Here is a 22114-nt window from a genome sequence, read left to right as displayed (position 1 = left end):
TATGAGTCCCACCACAATAAAGATTTCAAATATTTCTGTCACCACAAAAGTTCCCCTGTGCCTTTTGTAGTCACTCTCCTTGTTTATCCATAGTCCCTAGCAATCATTAATCTGATTTCTGTCTCTAGAGATTTGGAATCATACAGATATAAATTTTTATGTCTACCTTCTTTCACTTGGCAAAACGCTTCTGAGATTTCTCTATGCTGTTGTATGTATCCTAGTTCGTTCTTTTTTACTGCTAAATAGTATTCCATCGTGTGGATGGAAACCTATTGTTTACCCCTTCACCAATTGAAGGACATCTGGGTTGTTTCCAATTTGGGCTTATTGTGAGTAAAGTTGCCATCAACATTCATGTACGTGTCTCTGTGTGAATGTATGTTTTCATTTCTCTTGGGTGAATACCTAGAAGTGGAATTGCTGGCTCATATGTTTGACTTGATATAAGAAATCACTGAATTGCTTTTCAGAGTGGCCATACTGTTTTGCATCCCCATAAGCAATGTATGAGTGTTCCAGTTGCTCCACATCCTCACCAAGATTTTGTATTGTCAGTTAATTAGTTAATTAATAAATTAATTCATATTTTAGCCTTCCTAGTAGACGTGTAGTGGTAGCTTGCTGTGGTTCTAAATTTCGCTTCCCTAATGTCTAGTGAGGTCTGGCATCTTTTCCAGCGCTGCTTTGCCCTCTGCATCTCTTCTTTGGTGAACTGGTGAATCTGGTCAAGTATTTTGCCTATTTTCCAGTTGGGATATTTGTTTTCTTGTTGAGTTGTAGGAATTCTTTTCATATTCCAGATGCAAGTTCTTTATCCAATACATGTTTTGCAAATACATAGTTCCTCCCTGAACATAACTTGTCTTTTCATGTTCTTAAAGAATGCTTTTTGAGGAGGTGCAGTTTTACATTTTTTTAAAGCCCAATTTACCACTTTTTTCTTTTATGGTTCATGTACTTTCTAAGAAAAGCTTTGCCTAGCTCAATGTTACAAAGATTCTATCCCGCATTTATTTTCTTGTAAAAGTTTTATCGTTTTAGGTTTTTTTTTTTTGCGGTACGCGGGCCTCTCACTGTTGTGGCCTCTCCAGCTGCGGAGCACGGGCTCCGGACGCGCAGGCTCAGCGGCCATGGCTCACGGGCCCAGCCGCTCTGCGGCATGTGGGATCCTCCTGGACCGGGGTACGAACCTGTGTTCCCTGCATCGGCAGGCGGACCCTCCACCACTGCGCCACCAGGGAAGCTCCTCGTTTTAGGTTTTATATCTGGGTCAGTGATACATCTTGAGACTTTGAGTGAACTTTCATATATGATATGAAATAAAGGTCAAGGCTTTTTTGTTTTTTTTCTTCCATATTGATCGGCCAATAGTTTCAGCACCATTGGTTGAAAGATCTGCTTTACTGAAAGTTATAAGGCTTTGCCCACCATTCCATGTGAGTGATGACAGAGAAGGGGTGAAGGTACAGACTGGGGGGAGCGTCGTGTGAGAAGCGGAGCACCAAGTCCCGTACCAACTGGCCCACATGGTAACGAGAAGCAGGCATCTCCACGATGAAACCACCAGCCCCAATGCAGGGTGCAGGCCGGCCGGGGAAGCGCCTGGTCTGGTGTTTCTCTTAGTGCTTCTCAGAGATTTGCACTCATGTTGCGTAAACTGCAGATTAGGAAGGCATTAGGTAATGAGAGGGTGGCTGGAGCGTATTACACACCAGGCTGGCGTGAGGCCACGGAATGCAGCCTACGGGGACGGCCATGCTCAGCAAGTCAAACAGAGCTGGAACCTGGACGGGATGACTTCCCCTGTCCCTCCTGCAGCCAGAAGGGAGCTTCTGCTGGGTCCGGCTGGTCTCTGGAGCCTCAGTGTCTCACAGCCTCAGGAGGTGACTGTGGGACAGGAAGGTCCTGGGAGCTGCGTAATTCATTCCACTTTAAGAAGGAAGTGAGGAAAATATTGAGAAATTTAAGAGAAATGGACAAATGGACCAATACGGTTGGAGTCATTAGCATCCCTCTGTCACTGATAGATCAAGCCGGCAAAAAATCATATGAACATAGATACGCTAAGCAGCGCGATCCAGCAAACTGATCTGATTAACGTTACGGTGATACTAGCCTCATATAATGAATTAGGGAGTGTTACTCTGCTTTTATTTTCTGGAAAAATTATGGAGGATCTGTAGCCTTTCTTCCCTTTAATATTTGGTGTAATTTACTGGTGAAACCATCTAGGCCTGGTGATGTCTTTTTTGGAAGGTTTTGATTATTGACTCAATTTTCAAAATGAATATAGACTTATTAAAATTATCTATTAAAAAAAAAAGAAGGAGGTATGGTGCAGAAGCTTTGCCTAGAGGAAAGTAGCGACAAATAAAAATTCATTCCAGCCCTCCTGCTTGCACCGCCCCCTGCCCCAGTCCCTGCATTGCTGACCTCCCTCAGGACCACTCAGATGATTGATGCTCAAATATTTGGGGAGCATCTTGGACGAGCTCACAAATTCTCCCTCCATCTTATAGGATGAAGGCATGACCCCTGCCCTCTAGGTGTTTACGTTCAAGCTGTGGAAGATGTGAATTCACATGGTTAAAGGTAAAAAGGAAACTAATCTTCACTGAGGGTCTCCTCTGTGCCAGACACTGTGTCAGGGGGTCCAGAGGTTATCGGATTTATTCCCACAGCAACTCTATGAGACCGAGATGGTCATTCTCATTCCTAAGGTGAAAACTGGAGCTCAGAGAGGTTAAGTAATTTACCCAAGATTGCACAGCTAGTAGTGTCAGAGCCAGGGTGTGCACTCAAGACTCTCAGACCCCAGAGCCTGTGTACTTTCACTCATCATGTTGCCACACTATGTACTAAGAACTCCTCTGGGGCCTGTGGGGGTCACAGAGGGGAAGGAGCCTCAGTGTCTAACTACAGGCCCTTGATGTCTGGTGAAGGGTGAACAGAAATAACTATGATATTGAAGTAATGCAGACAGTACCATGGTGCTCCAGGGGGTCTGGGTAGCATTTGTGGAGGAGGTGGCATGTCAGAGGGGTCTTGAAAGACAGAGACCTGTATTCTGCAGATATGGGGCTGGGGAAGAAGGCCCTGGAGGGAGAGAACAGTGGTAGGAATAATAACAGCACACCCAGCATTATTCTGTGCCAAGACCCGTCATGCCTTGCAAATCCAAACTCATTAAATCCTTGTATCAGTCCTAGGAGGTAGATACTATTATTATCTTTATTTTACGGTAGGTCAGAAAGGTTAAATAACTTGCTGGTGGTCACACAGGTGGTAGATGACAGAGCAGATATTAAACCCAGGCTCTGGAGGGGGAAGTGAAGTCAGCCAGGAGTGTCATATTTGCAGGGGCAGCAGGGCGGAGGGTCAGATTGAAAAGGTAGGCTGGGGCTGGCTCCCAGAGAGTTCACACGCCAGGCTGGGGAGTCCAGCCTTTGTCCTGTGACCTTGGTGACCTCTGGGAGGCTTTGAGGTAGGGGAGTGATGTCAGCAGATTCAGGCAGATGACTCTGGTAGAAGGGGATGCCCGAGAGGAAGCAAGATCGTAGGTTGGAGAGGGGTTGGGAGGTTTCTGTCCTTACCCCGGGGGGCACGGATAGCTGCAGTCTGTATGAGGGTTGGGGAGGTGGGGGTGGGTGGCAGGGGGAGGGGACTTGCCCAGATGCAGGCCTGGCCTCTTATGCAGCGGGTGCTGAGTGGGAGATGGATGAGCTGTGACTTGTGCTCAGACCACGATGAACAGCAGTGTGACATGAAAGGCTGTGCTGTGTGGTGTCCATGAAATGCCATTGGAATCCTGGGCCTGGAGGTCAGACCCCTGTGCGCTGGGCTGGCTGAAGGCAGCTTCAGTGCAGAGGACAGAGGGGGTCTCCCCAGAGGATGGACAGACGGAAGGAGGAAGCCATGCACAAGGGTTTCCACTGTCTTGATGGGCTCATCTGCCCACTGGGGATGCTGCTACCTGCCTGCATCAGAGGGTTCACAGGCATGTTTTGAAGGCCAAACGAAACAATGCTTGTAAAGCACGTGGTGAATTATTATCTTGTGCCCACATACAAAAGGAGCTTGGTCCCCTGGGAAACTGGGGAGCAGCTGGTGGCTGTGGGAGTTGCTTCACTGGTCAGCAAACGCACTGGCTTCTGGTGACCTGGAAGGGGGCCTGCTTTGTCCTCTGATGACAGCAGGCTCACTCCCCTTTCTACAGGAGCAGTGACTGAAGGAGGGCTTTTCACCTTGGAGCAGAGTAAACCTAGGCCAAATGGAGGTGCTCTCAGTCTTAATTCACCAAACCTCAAGGGCACTATGCCAGGGTGGAGGTGTGGCTGTGACTAGTGCCTGGTTCTTGTCTTCCCGAGGCTCTCAGTTTAGCGGCCCAGGTGTGATAGAGTATTCCTGTCACCTTTGAGTAGGATTGCACATCATTGCCACGTTAAACACCCGTGTGGTCGTTTAACTTGCTTTGAACAATGAAATGCCAAAAGAATAAATGTGTATTACTTCTAGGTGGAAGTTTTAAAAGTCAACACCTTCTTTAATGTGTTTTTCTTTTCTCTCTCTCATGATGACCAGCAATGTCCCCAAAATGCGATGTACCGTCCAGTTGAGTTCCTGAGTGAAGCTGAACAGAGGGGCAACCAATCTGTGCTGGACACATAGGGTGAGTGAGAAGTAAACCTGGGCTGTTGTAAGCCACTGAGAATCAGGTGCTCTTTGTTACTGCAGCATAACCTAGACCATCCTTACTAATACACCAGGAAACAGTCCACCATAGTGGTGAGGGAAGTGCTGGAAATGAAAAACATAGTGTTCCATGGGAACATAAAGGAGTAGAGGAGGGAACAAAGATTAACCCTGTAGGGAGAGTTTTTTGATGGTTTCTTCTTTTGATCCGGTACTCATTTACTCCTTCCAAAACTTACTGAGGTAGAAAGCATTATCCTCATTTTTCAGGTAAGGAATTTTCAGCTCAGAGATGTTAGATTTCTCAGTGTCATTCAGCTTGCCTTGCATGGAGACGACATTCAAGTTTAGGTCTCCCTGCTACCTATACCCTGGACTTTTCTTCTTTTTTGTATTAATAATAGCTAACACCTTAATACACATTAATAATAGTAGCACCTCTCATGTGCAAGTGTCTGATGGTGTTCTAAGAGCTATGCATGAATGAACTCAGTTAATCCATATATCAACCCCATGAGTAGGTGTATTATAAACCATTTTATAGACAAGGAAACTGAGACCAAGTGACTTACCCCATGTCACACAGCTGGCATTTGAAGCCCAGAAGTCTGGCCCCAGAGTCCATGTTCTTAACCACTGTACTAGGCTCAGCCTGGTTCTTCTGTGCCCATGGGGGAGACAGAGGACCCCTGAAATAACTCCTCATTCTATGTGCTTTGCCTGGGTGATCTCGCCACCACCCATGGCTTCAACCATTGTATGCCAACTGTGTACTCAGACAGATCTTTTCCCACTTCTCATTAAACCTCCCTTCCTGGACGTCTGGTGCATATCACAAACAACCAGTTCCAGTCCTCGTAGGTCATCTTCAGGCTCCAATCAGCAAACTGTATCAAGTGATCCTTCTGCTGAAAATCCTGCCTTGTCTTTTCAATGTCTTCCCTTAGTATTGGTGCCATGGCTGTTCCTCTGCCTCTTTCTCCAGTCTTTCTTCTTCCTCCTCCCTTTGCTGATCTTCTTTTCTAGAATATTCTTTTCTGACAGACTAACCCTTTAAGACTGAGATCAATAGCAGCTTTACTTAGGATAGCCCCAAACTGGAAGCAGCCCGAGTGTCCATCAGTAGGTGAATGGATAAACCACCAGTGGTACGTCCATATGATAGAGTACTGCTGAGCAACAAAAAGGACTGTACTCATGCACGACAACGTGGATGACTCTCAGAGACATGAGGCTAAATGAAAGGGACCAGAAACAAAAGACTGCATGATTCCGGGAAGTTCTAGGAAAGGCAATACTATAATGACAAAATTCATCAGTGGTTTCCAGGGGTTGGGGGTGGAGAGGGCAGGGATTGGGTACGAAGATGCACAAAGGAAAGTTTTGGTTTTTTTGGAAAGAAGGAAGTAAAACGCTCTTTATTCACAGATAATGACCACGTATATAGAAAACCCTATGCAATCTGCAAAAGGACTCCTAGAACTTACAAAGGAAATTTTTTTTTTTTTTTTTTGCGGTACGCGGGCCTCTCACCGTTGTGGCCTCTCCCGTTGCGGAGCACAGGCTCCGGATGCACAGGCTCAGCGGCCACGGCTCACGGGCCCAGCCGCTCCACGGCACGTGGGATCTTCCCGGACCGGGGCACGAACCCGCGCCCCCTGCATCGGCAGGCGGACTCTCAACCACTGCGCCACCAGGGAAGCCCTCAAAGGAAATTTTTAAGGTGATAAAATTATTCTAGATCATGCTTGTGGTGGTGGTTACACAGGCGTATACATTTGTCAGACTCATAGAACAGTTAAAACATTATTTTACTTATGTAAATGACACCTTAATAAAGTTGATTTTTTAAACAAACTTTATTCATGGGGTCTGGCCTGGGGAAGCCTTGCAGATCTCTATCTCTATACTCCAACCCTCCTCGTGCTGTATTTTCTCAGTCTGTTTTCAGACTCACATCACTTTTTCTGTTTTGTGTCTCACATTAGACTCTGAGCTCCCTGAGACGTATCTTGCACGATCACCATCACTGAGCACAGTGGCTCACAATCACTGGACACGCAAGGAATATTTGGCTAAGGAAGAGCTGTTAACGACTTGCCAAAAGTAACGGAGCCACCTGGAGATACCTTTCCTTGCGTTCAGGATCCTATTCAAGCCCCCAATCACTTGGCTGGAAAAATCTCTGACCCGAATGCTGCAGGCTGTATCAAACCTCAGTTAACCAGCTCTCTGGTCTGAAGAGAGGTGAGAGCAGAGGGTGCAGATGGGGCCTGACCACACATCACTGCACCTGGAGCAAACGTCACACCCTCATCCCCTCCCTGGCCCAGCTGTCTATCATGCATCCTGGAATGTGACCAGAATCCCCAGAAGGGAAGGGACCTTATCTGTCTTTCTCATAGATAGTTCTCGATGCTTGACATGCAATAAAATGGCAACAGCTCTTCTAAATGACTAAATTGTCAAGTTTGGATACCTGGAATAAGCAAGTTGTTAGTTTGTAGCTAAACACATTAGAGTCATTTTAATTTCTGGAATGGGGGGCAGCCCAGGCAGGGGTCATTTCCCCATCCTGCCCCCAATTGTCTTTAACCTTAAATGGTGGTCTGACGCTTTGGGGGTAAGAAACACAAGAGAGGTGGCGTCTCTGAGGTGTTAAAGTCTTGATGACCAGGTACATTTTGGAGGGGAGTCGTGAGTGGGACTGGGTTACTGACATTTTGGACAATGCTCCGTAGAAAAATTTTTAAAAAGAATTTCATTTTTTAAGGATAGTTTTAGAGTTACAGAAAAATTGCAATGATAGTATGGAGAGTTCACATATATTCTACAACTAGTTTTCTCTATTAGTAATGTCTTAAATTAGAATGGGACTCTTTTCTTTTTTGTACGATTAATGAACCGATATTGATATATTATTAGCAACTAAAAATCCAAAGTTTATTTAGATCTCAGGTTTTTTTTTTTTTTTTGCGGTATGCGGGCCTGTCCCTGCTGTGTCCCCTGAGCCCCACCAGCTGACATCCTGTGCCAACTGTGAACAAGGCCATCTTAGATCATCCAGCCCCAGTCCAGATGCCAGAGATGTACAGTAGCAAAAGTAACTCCAACTCCGACTGATACTAGCAGAAGATTCCAGCCCAAACTGTTGACCACAGAACCATGAGCTAGTAAAATGTCTGTGATTTTCAGACACTAATTTTTTTTTTTTTTTTTTCGCGGTACGTGGGCCTCTCACTGTTGTGGCCTCTCCCGTTGCGGAGCACAGGCTCTGGACGCGCAGGCTCAGCGGCCATGGCTCATGGGCCCAGCCGCTCCGCGACATGTGGGATCTTCCCAGACCGGGGCACGAACTCATATCCCCTGCATTAGCAGGTGGACTCTCAACCACTGCGCCACCAGGGAAGCCCAAGATCTCCTTAGTTTTTAATCTAATGTCCTTTTCCTGTTCCAGATAGCACATTCCATTTTTGTGTGTGTGTCTCCTTAGGCTCCTCTTGGCTATGATAGCTTCTTAAACCTTCTTTGTTTTTGATGACCTTTTGAGTTTGACCTTTTAACGAGGTTTGAGGAGTAACAGTCTGGTATTTTGTAGAATGTTCCTCCATTGGGATCTGCTTGATGCTTTTCTCATGATCAGTCTGCAGTTACGGGTTTTCGGGAGGAAGACCATGGAGGTAAAGGGTTGCACTTATTTTTAAGATCTAAATTCAGTTAGTTTAGATAAAAATGTGTTGTGGTTGACATTATATGCTCGCAAAATTACCATGCTGATAAGAGATAAGAGAACCTGAACCCCAAACAAAAACAAAACAAAAAAATTACACATATTGTTTTGCACCTAATTTCACACACCCAACTCCCCACCTGCAAAGCAACAATTACTGCAATTTCTGGATCTTGATAACTTTTTCTAAATGGACTCAGAATGAACCAGGAAGCCATTGCCTTTCCCACCTGAGATCAAGCTCTTTCTGCTTCAGGGTTTTCTTTCTGAATGAATCTTCTTGGGATCAGAAGGTAGGGAAATCATTCTGTTCTCAAAGGTCTGTCCAGCCAGGGAGCCCCTTACTTTCTCCCTTCCTTCCTCACACATTTATTAAGTTCCTGTTATTAAGTTCCAGGAGCTATGCTTGGGCTGAAAAGATGACCAAGCCCTAGCAGGACTGATGCCTGCAGAGAGTTGGGTTTGGAAGGAGAGACACACAATGAATGAAAGCTGTCACACCTTTCAGGTCCTGGGGAAGTAAGGATGTACCTGGGACTGGGTGACCCAGTGGAGAGGGGGTGTCATTCTTTGGGGTTTGTATAAAGCTTGCCAATCAAAAGAAATTGGGCAGCATAGGAAGCAAATAAAATGAGCATGTGAACGAGCAGGGTGGGCTCTGCTTGCCAGGGGCCGATGGAAGCAGGAGTTAGCAAGAACAGTCTCTCCCTGCATACCATCAGGCTTTGGGTGAGCGAGAGATGCATTTCCCTTCCAAGTTCTGCCTGTGTGATGGCAAACAGTTTGCCTTGTACCCAAGCTGGCTTGGGGGAGGTAACCCAGTTTATCCAGAGGCAGCGCTATGTTGTACCAACCCCTAATCCTTAAGTCCTTGGCTCTTTTCCACAAAGCTAATGTCAAAACAACCCCCGGGAGTGGGCAGCACACTGCTTTGCAAAATGTTATGAATCTTGAGCCAGAAGGTTTGGGTTCAAATTAAAATTAATGAAAATTGCCTCTATTTGGGGGCCATATGAAAAGCCAGCTTCTCTACTAAAGAAGCTGTGTGTACTGTATCATCCAATCCTCCTAACAATATGAGATAATCATACTAATGGGAGTTACAAATTACTGAGCATTTATTTCGTGCTAGGGCTGTTTAAAGAGCTTGCTGTGGATGACCTCATTTCATTTTCACAACAACCCTCTAAAGGCATACATCTCAAGCACGGAGCTCGATCAGTTTTTACCTCTGTGATCACCCAGCACCTAGATTAAGATACAGGACATATCCCAGCAGGCTCCCTCGTGTCCCCTCCCATCTTCTCCTCACCCCCAAGTGACCACTCTTTTGACTTGCAGCACTGAAGACGAGTTTGACCCATTTAAAAAATTATTTTTATTAGGGAGAAATTCATATAACAAAATTCACCACCTTAAAGTGTGCAATCCAGTGCCATTTAGTACATTCACACGGTTGTGCAACCAACAGCTCTATCTAGTTCCAAAACATTTTCAGCACTCCGCAGGGAAACCCTACACTCATTAAGCAGCTGGCTCGTATCTGAATACCGAATATAATGAATCACACACTGTGGCCTTTTGGGCTTGGCTTCTTTCTGCCCACATATGTTTGTGAGAGTCAGTGTGTTGTGTGTGCCATGGGTACCAGTATCATCCCCACATTATAGATGAGGAAACCAAGGCACAGAGAGGTTAAGTAAACTGCCCACAATCGCACAACTGTTACACAGTGGAGCTGTGACCCCTGGCAGTGTGGCCCCGGAACCCTGCTCCCGGAGCGTGCGCCATATTGCAGGAGAGGAAACCAGCTCCAGGGAGTGAGGTAATAAGCTGAGAGCAGCCAGCCAGGGTTTCAGCGAGATTCCTCTGACTGCAAAGACCAAGCTATTGATAACTAGGCGATTTCCCCGTTGACTAGCTGTGTGACACGGGGCACTTTTCTGGGCCTCAGTTTCCCAATCTCAGTAAAGCCTTCTGAACCTTCCTTGTTGGGCTGTGGGAGGTTGGCTGAGAGCCCTTGAAAACCTTGGGGCACCATACAAACCCAGTCATTAGGATTTAGTTGGCTCTATGCTGTCGCAGTCCTTTGGGAACTTGGCAGGGGCTGGCCGGGCCCTCGAGGAGAGCTGGCACTGCTTGGGGCTGGGGCAGTGGGAGCCCAGCCCTTCCTGTTCTCTCTGAGCGCTTGTAGAGCTTTAGTATTTCCTGTGCTTGGCTCCGTCCAGAGTTATCACGCCAAACCTTGAAAATCCAGGGTCTCTGCTTGTAAGGAAGTTCACCTTCAGAAATATCCCTTCCCAGCCTGTGGCCTAGAATATACATCCTCTGGACAGGCCCTGCTGGAATTCCACAGGATGGCATTGTTTTCCTTATGAAGGTAATTATCTGTTGGTTCAGAAGTCAGATTAGGAGCAAAAAAGAAAGTCAAGGGCGTTTTTCTCATTAGCCCATATGTACCACTTCATTCCCACTTTAAATGGCCATTTTTTTTTTTTTTTTTTTGCGGTCGGTACGCGGGCCTCTCATTGTTGTGGCCTCTGCCATTGCGGAGCACAGGCTCCGGACACGCAGGCGCAGCGGCCGTGGCTCACGGGCCCAGCCGCTCTGCGGCATGTGGGATCTTCCCGGACCAGGGCACGAACCCGTGTCCCCTAGCATCGGCAGGTGGACTCTCAACAACTGCGCCACCAGGGACGCCCTAAATGTATCTTGAAATGAACAATTCCTTTAAACTCCATGTTTAACTGACCTTGAAAGAGGACCTGCCTTACAGATGCTTTAAAAATACTCAATTTTAGTACAGCAGAATTTGGCAAAGAGGTACGTTCTGAAGCAGGCTGATTTATATATGAATGTGTTTCAGTTGTTCCTGTTTTGTTGAAAGGGCCTAACACAGATGATATCAAGAAACCCACTATTTGTGCAATATTCCAAAAATATTTACTATATAGGGCAAATAAAATACTTGAAATAATCCTAAAACAGTTGTACCTGGGACAGATGGCCTCTCAGGGTTTCTTCAGGCTTTATGGCTTCATAGTCTAAGGAAAAATTTTTAAAGTAGTTACTTGACCTGGGGGGACCCCATATTAGTTAGGGCTGCACTCTGAAAATTCAAATGCTTATGATCTCTGAAATACTATTTCACTCTGGGGAAGAGAAATGCCAGAATAAAACCAAAAGACCATCACCACAATGATGGAGAATTAAAATGGACCTGCCTGTTCTTTTCAATGCATACCTTACTAAGGTTTGGATCTTTTAAAATCACCTTATCGGTATAATTCTTTAGAGGATGTCAGGTCGCTCTCCTGCAAGGATAAAACTGCACAAGCACAGGACATCATGATTGGTTAATACGTACCTTGGTGTGTTTCACTTTGAGCCTTGTCATCCCTTAAGAATATTGTGGTGTGAATGTGTTCACTAGGCCTGCATAATAACTGACCTCTAGACCTGCTGAACTTTGCCACATATGACAGTTCACATAGGTTAATACTGAATGTAAACTAAAATTACAATGAGCATTGTTGTATTCAATTTTTTTGGCTGTAATGCTTTTTGTGATTTTTAGAAAAGGAAGCACCTGTGTTACTTTATTACTGTAAAATTTTCTTAACCAAAATTTGGTGAATTTCACTAGTCTACCTCACATTTTGTTCACGATTCTAAATTGTCTTAAGTTGTGTCTACAGTATGTTCTTGTCCTTTAATTTGGTGAATGTATTAAAATTCTCTCCCACCCCCCACCCCCAGAAAAAAAAAAAAAAAAAAGAAAGTCAAGGGACCAGATGTGGGGCAGTGCTCTCCAAGGGGCTGGTGCTTTGTTGAAATGAGTCCCGTTATGTACCCAGGGCCAGAAAGGTTGCATATTATACAGAGCGGACTTTATACTGTCAATCCTATAAATGAAGAAAGTAATGTCATATCATGAAACATCATACTCCTGAATAACATTTCTCATCACCCTGGGATTCCTGCCAAGTTTCCAGTATTCCCCTCAATCTGGTAGCCATTTCGTATGTACACTGGGAAAATGAATTCAGGTTCTGGTGGCCTCATCGGTCTGCTCTAGTATTCCTTTGGGCACCAAGTCTTCCACTCTAGCCTTGCTTAAATCCCAACACTTCCCTTTCCAAGTGGTTTCTAAGGGGAAAAATAAAAAGAATGTTCCAGAAGGCTCTGCTGGCTCAGGGATGATTTGCCAGAGCAGTTTCCTGGATTACGACCTCTCCCCCCATCAGCAAATCATGTGAAACCAACTCTCGTCAGCTGTAAACCCTGAATGTGGGAAAAAGAGCTGACACACAGGGCGGGTTTTCATAAAGTTGACATTTCTCATGAATAGCAAATTCCTGAATGTGGGCCGTTGACCAAGCTCAGGAATTCTCATTAGCTGGTGCTAATCAGGCATGACTCTGGCTGCGCCTGCTAAAATACTAAAGTGCTCTGTATGGGCTGCTGAGCCCTTTGCCTCCCTTGCGGCTCCGGCCCTCCTCAGGGACCCCCGCCACCTCACAATCCAGCAGCAAAAGGGTTAGTGCTGACCTGGCAAAGGCCTTCCAGACGAGGTCCAGCTGGGGTCTGCACCTCGTTTGGCTGGATCTGTGGCAAACTGGTGAGTAAATAAATTACACACCCCTCCTGGCTGTGGGGTAACAGTTCCTTCCTCAGGCCCTGCAGAGACATAGGCTCAGGCCCCAGGCTTCTTCCTGCTTCCTGAGAATGAAACCTCTGATCCCCCCACTTCAGAGTTGAAGGACATCTAGGAAATGAGTAAAGCTGATTGTTTCCCATCCAGAAGCCCAGTCCCACCCCTCTCACATCCACACTCCCCAAACAGTCAACATTAGCTATTTTTTTTTCCTACCCCCATCTCTGTAGCATTTCCTGGTTTTCCCAAACAGAATTAGTCACTTCCTTCTCTGTGTCCCCATCACACTCAGAAGGCACCACGTCTCTGTGGTCCAATTGTATTTTACGCACACTGTGATTTTTCTCCTATGGACATGTGAAAGCTTGTATTTCTTTTTCTCTTTTTGCTTTGGCTTCTGGGAAGCTCAAATCCTAATTTGTAGCTTCACACGGTCAAGGGACTGATGTGTATGTACTTTGTGAATTGACTCTCCCTGGCTTTATCTTACATTCAGCCTTTCTTTCCGCCATTTCTTTGTTTATATATATTTGGATTATCTCCATCTATGTGACCCGCTTCAAATTAAAACATTGTTTTGCATTATCAACTTAAATGAGGTATAATTTACCTAAATAAAATGTATCCACCTTAAGTATATAGTTTGATGAGTTTGACAAATGCATACACCCATGTACCACCGCTACAATAATGACAGGGAACACATTTCTATCACGCAACATTCCCTCGTACCTGGTCCCAGCTACCGCTGATCAGCTTACAGCCACTGTATATCAGATTCACCTTTTCCTAGAGTTTCGTATAAATGGAACCATACAGTATGTGGTCTTCTGTGCCTGGCTTTGTTCACTTGGCGTAATGCTTTTGAGATGCTTCCGTGATTCTATGTATACCAGCAGTGGTTCCTTTTTATTGCTTAGTGTTTCATTGTGTGGATATATCATAATTTGTTTGTTCATTCTCCTGTTGATAGACATGTGAGCTATTTCCATTTCTGGGCTATTATGAATATAACTGCTCTATTTATATACAAGTTTGTATGTAGAAAATAAAAGACAGCTGATGTATTATTCAAGGTCCTCCAGAGAAACAGAGCCAATAGGATTTATCTCTCACCTATCTATCTGTCTATCTATCATCTATCTGTCATCTATTATTTATTTATTGAAATTGGCTCACATAATTATCTAAGCTCTCAAGTTCCTAGATCTGCAGCTGGCAAATTGGAGACCCAGGAAAGCTGATGTTTCAGTTTGAGTCTGAAGGCAGTAAAAAAAGTCAATGTCCTAGATCAAAGGCAGTCAGGCAGGAGGAATTCCCTCTCACTGGGGAAACGGTCAAGGTTTTGTTCTATTTAGGTCTTCAACTGATTGGACGAGGCCCACCAGCATTAGGGAGGGCAATCTGTTTTATTCAGTCTACCAATTTAAATGTTAATTGTATCCAACGACATCCTCACTGAAACAACCAGAATAATGTTTGACTAAGTATCTGTGGTCCAATCAAGGTGACATATCAAATCAGCCATCACAGCTGGTATCAGTAAACACACAAATAAACATAATCCAATTGGATTATTGATTTTGGCTTCAGGGCTTGCCTCCCTGAGTGGGCCTGTTCATCAATTAGAATACATCCATCTGCAGGTAATAGGAAGTCCAATACCAATGGCTGCAGTAAACAGATATTTTTTTCTCCTCACATGGCAAGAAGTTTGGAGGTGGGGGATGCTGGCATTGGTTCCCCTATTTGATGGTGCCACCAGAGATCTGAGTTGTTTCTCCTCTTCATCTTCCACATCCTGCTGTGGTATTATGGTTGCAGGATGCAAGGTCGCCATCCTGAGGCCTCAGGTTACAAGCAAGGCAGGGGAAAGGGGACTAGGGAAGCAGAAGGACTGGGAGACACAGCTGAACCTGTCCCCTCTTCTCAAGAAAGTAGAGGGCAGTTTCCCTGGCGGTCCAGTGGTTAGGACTCGGTGCCCTCACTGCTGTGGCCCAGGTTCAATCCCTGGTCAGGGAACTAAGATGACACAGCCAAAAAAAAAAAAAAAGAGAGGGAGAAAGTAGAATCTTCCCAGAAACCCCACCTGGGGGATTTCTCCTTATACCTCACTGGCCAGAAATGGGTCATGTTACCACCCTCAAGTTGCAGGAAACCGAGCATCGGGATTGTCATGTGTGGTTTGGTCCAGTCAAAGACACTTGGTTACCTCAAGTGAAATCAGAGCTTGGTAGCAGCAAGGAGTGTGGAGTGGGTATTGGGCAACAACTAACACGTCTGCCACTCATGAAATTCAGCATCAATGCCTTCATGTGTTGCCTAGCACACAAGGGTGCCTAAGAAATGTGTGTTTGGTTGGGTTGATTTCAGAAGCACACTGGTGGGGAGAGTTGGACCACAAATCAGAGAAACAGGGGTCTCCATCCCAGCCCTGCCGTTCCCCACTCTGTGATCTTGCGCAAGCCACTGAACTTTCCCAAAACTATTTCCCAATTCTGTGAAATGGGACTCATTCTTCCAAAATTAAGATAATGCCAGTGAAATCACTTTGCAAAGGACAAGACAGATATGAGTCAAAACCACTACTACTGTGGAACCCCAGAAGATTGAGCTTTCTCCTCAAATCTCAAATTCTCTGCCCCTCGTCCTGCCCTGCTGTACCTGACGGCTCATGAGGTTTCTCAGGTTCCAGGGGGGATGGAGATAGTGTCCACCTCATGACTGGACTTCATCCTCGCTGCCTTCTGAGCAGCCCATGGACAAATACGGTGAATCTCCAATCTTCTCCCCTGCTCTTAGCACCTTCTAGAGACTGGAGCTTCAGGTGGAATCCCCATGTATGCACTCACTCCTTGGGCCAGTGCCAGGTCACGGGGTCACCAGGGCTGTTTACTACCCTGACCTTGCTCCCTATCACTCAGGAGTCAATGTTGTGCAAGTTCATCCAACACCGCGTCCCCCCCGACCCCCGCCATGAATGGTTTCACCAAACACCGCAGTGGCCTGGACGCTGGCTTCCCACACTCACCCAACAAACTCTTGGCTCCTGACGTCTTTCTGTAACTTTCTGTCCTTATCTTCTCCTTTTCCTTCCTGTGACATTTTAATGCGTCAGGCTCTTCCTGTCTTGACATTATGACTTAACCCTACCGGCTTTAGCTTTTTTTTTTTTTAAGTTAATTAATTAATTTGGTTGCACTGGGTCTTAGCTGCAGCAGGTGGGCTCCTTAGTTGCTGCAGGCGGGCTCCTTAGTTGCGGCACGTGGGCTCCTTAGTTGCAGCATGAGAACTCTTAGTTGCGGCATGCAAGTGGGATCTAGTTCTCTGACCAGGGATTGAACCCAGGCCCCCTGCATTGGAAGCACGAAGTCCCATCCATTGCGCCACCAGGGAAGTCCCAGTCTCCTTTTCTTTCCCTTCATTCTCAACTCGTCTATCCACCACCTCAATCGACTACCTTCACCCCCATCACTTCCCTGAAATAAATAAGCTCCCGAGAGCCAAGCGCCCTGGAGATGTGTTAGATTTTCTCTTCCTGGTGCTCTTTGTGGCACCCACATTTCCCCAGACACTTCTTGTCATTCTTCTTGTCTTCTTCAACTTTCACCCCATCCTCCAGCTGACCCTCGAGTGCTGGTGTATCCCCTGTTCTGACCTCACCCTGTTCCTCTTCTTGAAACACATGCAACCTAAACAGTTTCTTCTCCTTCCGCTGTTGATGTTGCCCAGATCAATATTTCCAGCGCAGGTCTCCCATTTCAGAACACTCTTTACCAATATGGAAGCTGAAACACACAGAGGTTAAGTAATATGTCCATGTTCACAACTATGAAGGGGATGAGTATCTTTTCTTTTTTTTTTTATTGAGGTGTAGGTGGTTTACAATACTGTGTTACTTTCAGGTGTCAGAAAAGTGATTCAGTTATTTATACATATATATTTTTTTCAGATTATTTCCCATTACTGGTTATTGTAAGATATTGAATATTGTTCCCTGTGTTAAACAGTAAATCCTTGTTGTTTATCTATTTTATATATAGTAGTTTGTATCTGTTAATCCCACACTCCTAATTTATCCCTCCCCCTCCTCCCTTTCCCCTTTGGTAACCTTAACTTTATTTTCTATGTCTGTAAGTCTGTTTCTGTTTTGTAAATCAATTCATTTTTATCATTTTTTTTAGATTCCACATATAAGTGATATCATACAATATTTGTCTTTCTTTGTCTGACTTACTTCACTTAGTATGATAATCTCTATGTCCATCCATGTTGCTGCAAAAGGCAATATTTCATTCTTTTTATGGCTGAGTAATATTCCATTGTGTATACACACCACATCTTCTTAAGCCAGTTGTCTGCTGATGGACACTTAGGCTGTTTTCATGTCTTGGCTATTGTAAATAATGCTGCTATGAACACTGGCATGCATGTATTTTTTGGAATTTTCATCTTTTTGGAGTTTTCATCTTTTCCGGATACATACCCAAGAGTGGGATTGCTGGATCATATGGTAGCTCTATGTTTAGTTTTTAAAGGAACCCCCATACTGTTTTCCATAGTGGCTGCACCAATTTACATTCGAAGGGGCTGAGTATTAACTCCAGCTGTTTATTTCACCGACTTGCTTGCAAACTGTCTGTAGGGGAAAGAAGAGACAAGGTACGGCAAGGGGACTCACATTTATTGAGGACTCACTGTGTGCCAGGGACTAACTGAGCTGGTCACCTTCTTGTCATTGCATGTACTCTTTTGTGATTTCATCAATCCGTGTTTTATAGGTGAGGAACTGGGGGACCAGGGAGGTGGAATGCAGGGCCTCGGTCACAGCTGGTAAGTAGGGCAGCTTTTTTAAAAATTTTTAAAAATTATTATTATTTTTAAATTTATTTTGGCTGTGCTGGGTCTTCGTTTCTGTGAGAGGGCTTTCTCTAGTTGTGGCAAGCGGGGGCCACTCTTCATCGCGGTGTGCGGGCCTCCCACTATCGCGGCCTCTCTTGTTGCGGAGCACAGGCTCCAGACGCGCAGGCTCAGTAGTTGTGGCTCACGGGCCTAGTTGCTCTGCGGCATGTGGGATCCTCCCAGACCAGGGCTCGAACCCGTGTCCCCTGCATTAGCAGGCAGATTCTCAACCACTGTGCACCAGGGAAGCCCCAGTAGGGCAGCTTTAACTCAAGCCTCCTGACACCAAAGTTCGGGCACTCTCTTTTTCATTACCCTGTGTATCTCTTTCTTTAAAAATCCAGATTTAGACAGATGGCCTTTTAGTTCCAATGAGTCCAGACCATGTGACCTTTTATGCCATCTTTTGGGATGAGGCCCTGATGGGAATGGCTGCAGAATGGACGCATAACACAGCGGCAGGCACAGACACTGTCTCGAATTAGCCCGGGTCAGCAGTTGCAGTCTTGGCAGCCACGTAATGTCAACCCTGAAATTCCTTGGACAGGCTCCAGTGGGCTCCACAGCCAGCAGGACACTGCGAGAGCCATGGGAAATCTGCTATCTACTGTCGGGCTTTCCTGTTAAACTGGGACTCAAATTGTTCCAGAATTATCTGGCTGGTTGTAACTGCAGAGGAAAGAATGAGTTAATCCTCCTGTCTGGGCTGTTCGCAAGAAGCTGTGTGCTTTGCTTATTAAAGTCTGCCCAACGTGGGAGGGAATAAATGGCCCTTCCAGGAGGGAGCCTCCTTAAGCAGTAGAAATCATTTTCTCTCGGTCAAGTGCAGGTCGGGGGTTGGAGACCTGCCCACAGGTTTAAAATAGTTGGTACCAGGCCTGTGGATCTTGTCTGCTGCGTTCTGTTCATTTAACAAGACTCCCTCCTCTGTTACCTCCTTAATCAGGCTTCTGCTGAGAGAGTCTTGTGCTCACAAAACTTCTGAACTGCCTTTTCAAATTGCCCTAATTTTTTCTTTCTCATTTGGTGGTGGTTACCGTCATAAACACAAATTTCAGAAAGTCACAACACACCAAATGAAAACCCAGCCACTCCCTCACTCCCCCGCCAAAGTAAATCTGATGTGTAAATTTAACCTTCTAAAATCATCCAATTTCATCTTGCAGAGAAAGCTCTCTAGATGAGGTGTAAACACAATTTTAAATCATAAAAGAAAAATGACAGAACAGAAAACACAAACCATAAAAGAAAAAAAATGATAAATTCTACTTCATCAAAATGAAAACATATGCCCTTTGAAAGACAGTATTAAGGAAATGAGATGATAAGCCACAATCTGGGAGAAAATATTTGCAAGACAAACAATCTAATTAAGAAATGGTCAAAAATTTTTTTAATAAACACTTTACCAAAGATCATGTATAAATGTCCAGTAGGCCCATAAAAAGATGCTCTGCACTGTTAGTCATCGGCGAAATGTGAATAAAAACCAAAGTGAAATACTAATACACAGACACTGGAATGACTAAAGTTAAAAGGACTGACAATGCCAACTGGAATTCTTGCACATTGCTGGTAAGAATGCAAAATGGAATGACTGCATTTTATTTTTAAGATGGTTAAAAAAAATGTGCTATATTTAGAATTAGCCAACTGGACTCAGCTTAGATGATCCCATTTTTTTTGCAACATCCAAAATATTGTAGGGAGGGATCAAATGCACACTGTCTTCTCACCATGAGACCTGGTCAGAGTGTTGGCTTTGGCCAGCCCAGGTAGTACTTTTTTTTTTTTTCCTGTACGCGGGCCTCTCACTGCTGTGGCCTCTCCTGCTGCGGAGCACAGGCTCCGGACGCGCAGGCTCAGCGGCCATGCCTCACGGGCCCAGCCACTCCGTGACATGTGGGATCTTCCCGGACCGGGTCATGAACCCGTGTCCCCTGCCTCGGCAGGGGGACTCTCAACCACTGCACCACCAGGGAAGCCCAGTAGAGCTTCTTTACAGCGTTGTTTGGTCTCACGGTTATTGACCTTGATGTCCATGATGAGCACCAGTGTGAACTTGATCTTCTTGGCCAACTTCATGGTCAGGGTGCCTGATGATGGCAAATGGTCAAGCTTGTTTCTCCTGGGGATGCTCTTCCTTAGTTAGTTGGGCCGCCTCTGGGCCACAGTGTCTTGGGCCGCTGGAAGGTAAGTGACATATGGCTCTTCATTGTTTTGGTGGCTTTAGACATATTTCAGCACTGTCTTCCTAGTCATTAAAGCCTTTGCTTTGGATTGGGTTTTGGTAGAAACAAGGGCTTCTTTTTTCACTTTTGGTGCCATCTTTGTAAAAATCTGGGAAACGACTTTGGAAAACACTTTGGCACTTTCTTATGAAAGTAAACATATACTTTCTGTCTGATCCATCAGTCCTTAGAGAAATGAAAGTATAAGTCCACACATATACCTGTATGTGAATATTCACAGCAGCTGTACTCGTAACAGCCCTAACCTGGAAACAACCCAGATCTTCATCAGCTGGTGAATAGACAAACAAATAGTGGTACCTCCATGCACCGGAATACTACTCAGCAAAGGAATAAACTCCTGATGTAAGCAACAACACGCGTAGATCTGAAAATCATTACACTTAGTGAAAGAAGCCAAACTTCAAAGGCCACACATGTGATTCCAAAAGTACAGAGACAGAAATCAGGTGAATCATTGTCAAGGGCTGGGGGAAGAGGGACGAGAAGGAGATTGACTGCCAAAAAGCCCAGGAGACCTTCTGGGAATGACAGAAACATTCTATATCTTGATTGTGTTAATGGGTACGTGACTGCATTTGTCAAAACTCATGAACTCTCTCTTTTTTTTTTTGGTTGCGTAAGGTCTTCGTTGCTGCGCGCGGGCTTTCTCTAGTTGTGGCGAGCGGGGGCTACTCCTCATTGCGGTGCACAGGCTTCTCATTGCGGTGGCTTCTCTTGTTGCGGAGCACGGGCTCTAGGCACGCAGGCTTCAGTAGTTGCAGCATGCGGGCTCAGTAGTTGTGTCTTGTGGGCTCTAGAGCGCAGGCTCAGTAGTTTCGGTGCACAGGCTTAGTTGCTCTGCGGCAAGTGGGATCCTTCCAGACCAGGGATCGAACCCATGTCCCCTGTGTTGGCGGGCAGACTCCTAACCACTGTACCGCCAGGGAAGTCACTGTACTCTTAAAAAAGATCAATTTTGTTGCATGTAACTAATACCTCAATAAACCTGGCTAAATATGAGGCGTAAAAGTTATTTTGAGCACAGGCTTTAAAATTGGTGGGTTTGGGTTTGAACCCCTGCATTCCCACATGTTATCTTTGTGACACTGGACAGATGTCTTGACCTCTTCGTGTGTCCATTGCTACATTTATAAAATGGAGTGTATTGGTCAGGTTAGGCTAACTGCTGTAACAAATAGACCCCAAATGGGTCATAGTTCAAGAAAGTGTTTTTGGTTACATTACAGTCTAAGGTGGTTCCAAGTTGGTGCTGGCTGTTCTCCATGCAGTCACCTGGGGATGCTGGCTTCCAGTGGTTTTGTCATCTTACAGATGTAGCTTCTAAGGTCACCCTGGGGGTCATTTTAGCCACCCATTCAACCAGAAGTTAAAGAGTACATGGAGGTCTCATGGGCCAGGCCTGAGTTATACCTCTATTCATGTTACAGTGGAGAGAACTCAGTCACAAGCCACACCTGGCTGCTGGGAAATGTAGCCTAGCTGTGTGCCCAGGGTGAAGAGAAGAATATGGGTTTTGGTGAGCAGCAAGCAGACTGGGATAAAAGGATGTGGCGTATAACATCACACTAAGGGCAAGATGGTTGGTATGAATGTCAGTCATAACATCTCCATAATATTATCCCAGCCTCAATAATAATTATAATTTATATTATAGGACAGGGTCCCCAGACTCAAATGCCCACAGGACCAAGAATATAAAATAATTGTGAGTTTGGACTGGGTTATACAAATAGGGAGTGGTGAAGTCTAGAGCTGAGCTGGAGAGACAATATCCTGTCTAATGGCCTATCGACTCCCCCAGATCGTAAACCCCTGTGTTGGGTGAACAAAATGCATCTGTAAAGTACCTATAGTGACTCACAACAAAGTCGTCTC

General features: G+C 45.3%; 1 long non-coding RNA gene across 1 annotated transcript; it reads left to right on the top strand.

Moving 5' to 3' along the window:
* Window positions 1–1443: 1443 nt before the first annotated feature.
* LOC149746912 (uncharacterized) lies at window positions 1444–7235 on the top strand. The gene is made up of 4 exons (XR_016388309.1): window positions 1444–2595; window positions 4585–4672; window positions 6124–6418; window positions 6684–7235. It is a non-coding gene; the product is annotated as an uncharacterized LOC149746912 (long non-coding RNA).
* Window positions 7236–22114: the final 14879 nt, after the last annotated feature.

Source organism: Delphinapterus leucas, chromosome 17, assembly GCF_059928025.1.
Source record: "Delphinapterus leucas isolate spDelLeu-1000000601 "Yukka" chromosome 17, BTC_Dleu_Yukka2, whole genome shotgun sequence".
Taxonomy (NCBI): Eukaryota; Metazoa; Chordata; class Mammalia; order Artiodactyla; family Monodontidae; genus Delphinapterus; species Delphinapterus leucas.
Note: the sequence above shows the minus strand (reverse complement) of the source record. Positions and strands in the feature narration are given on the sequence as shown.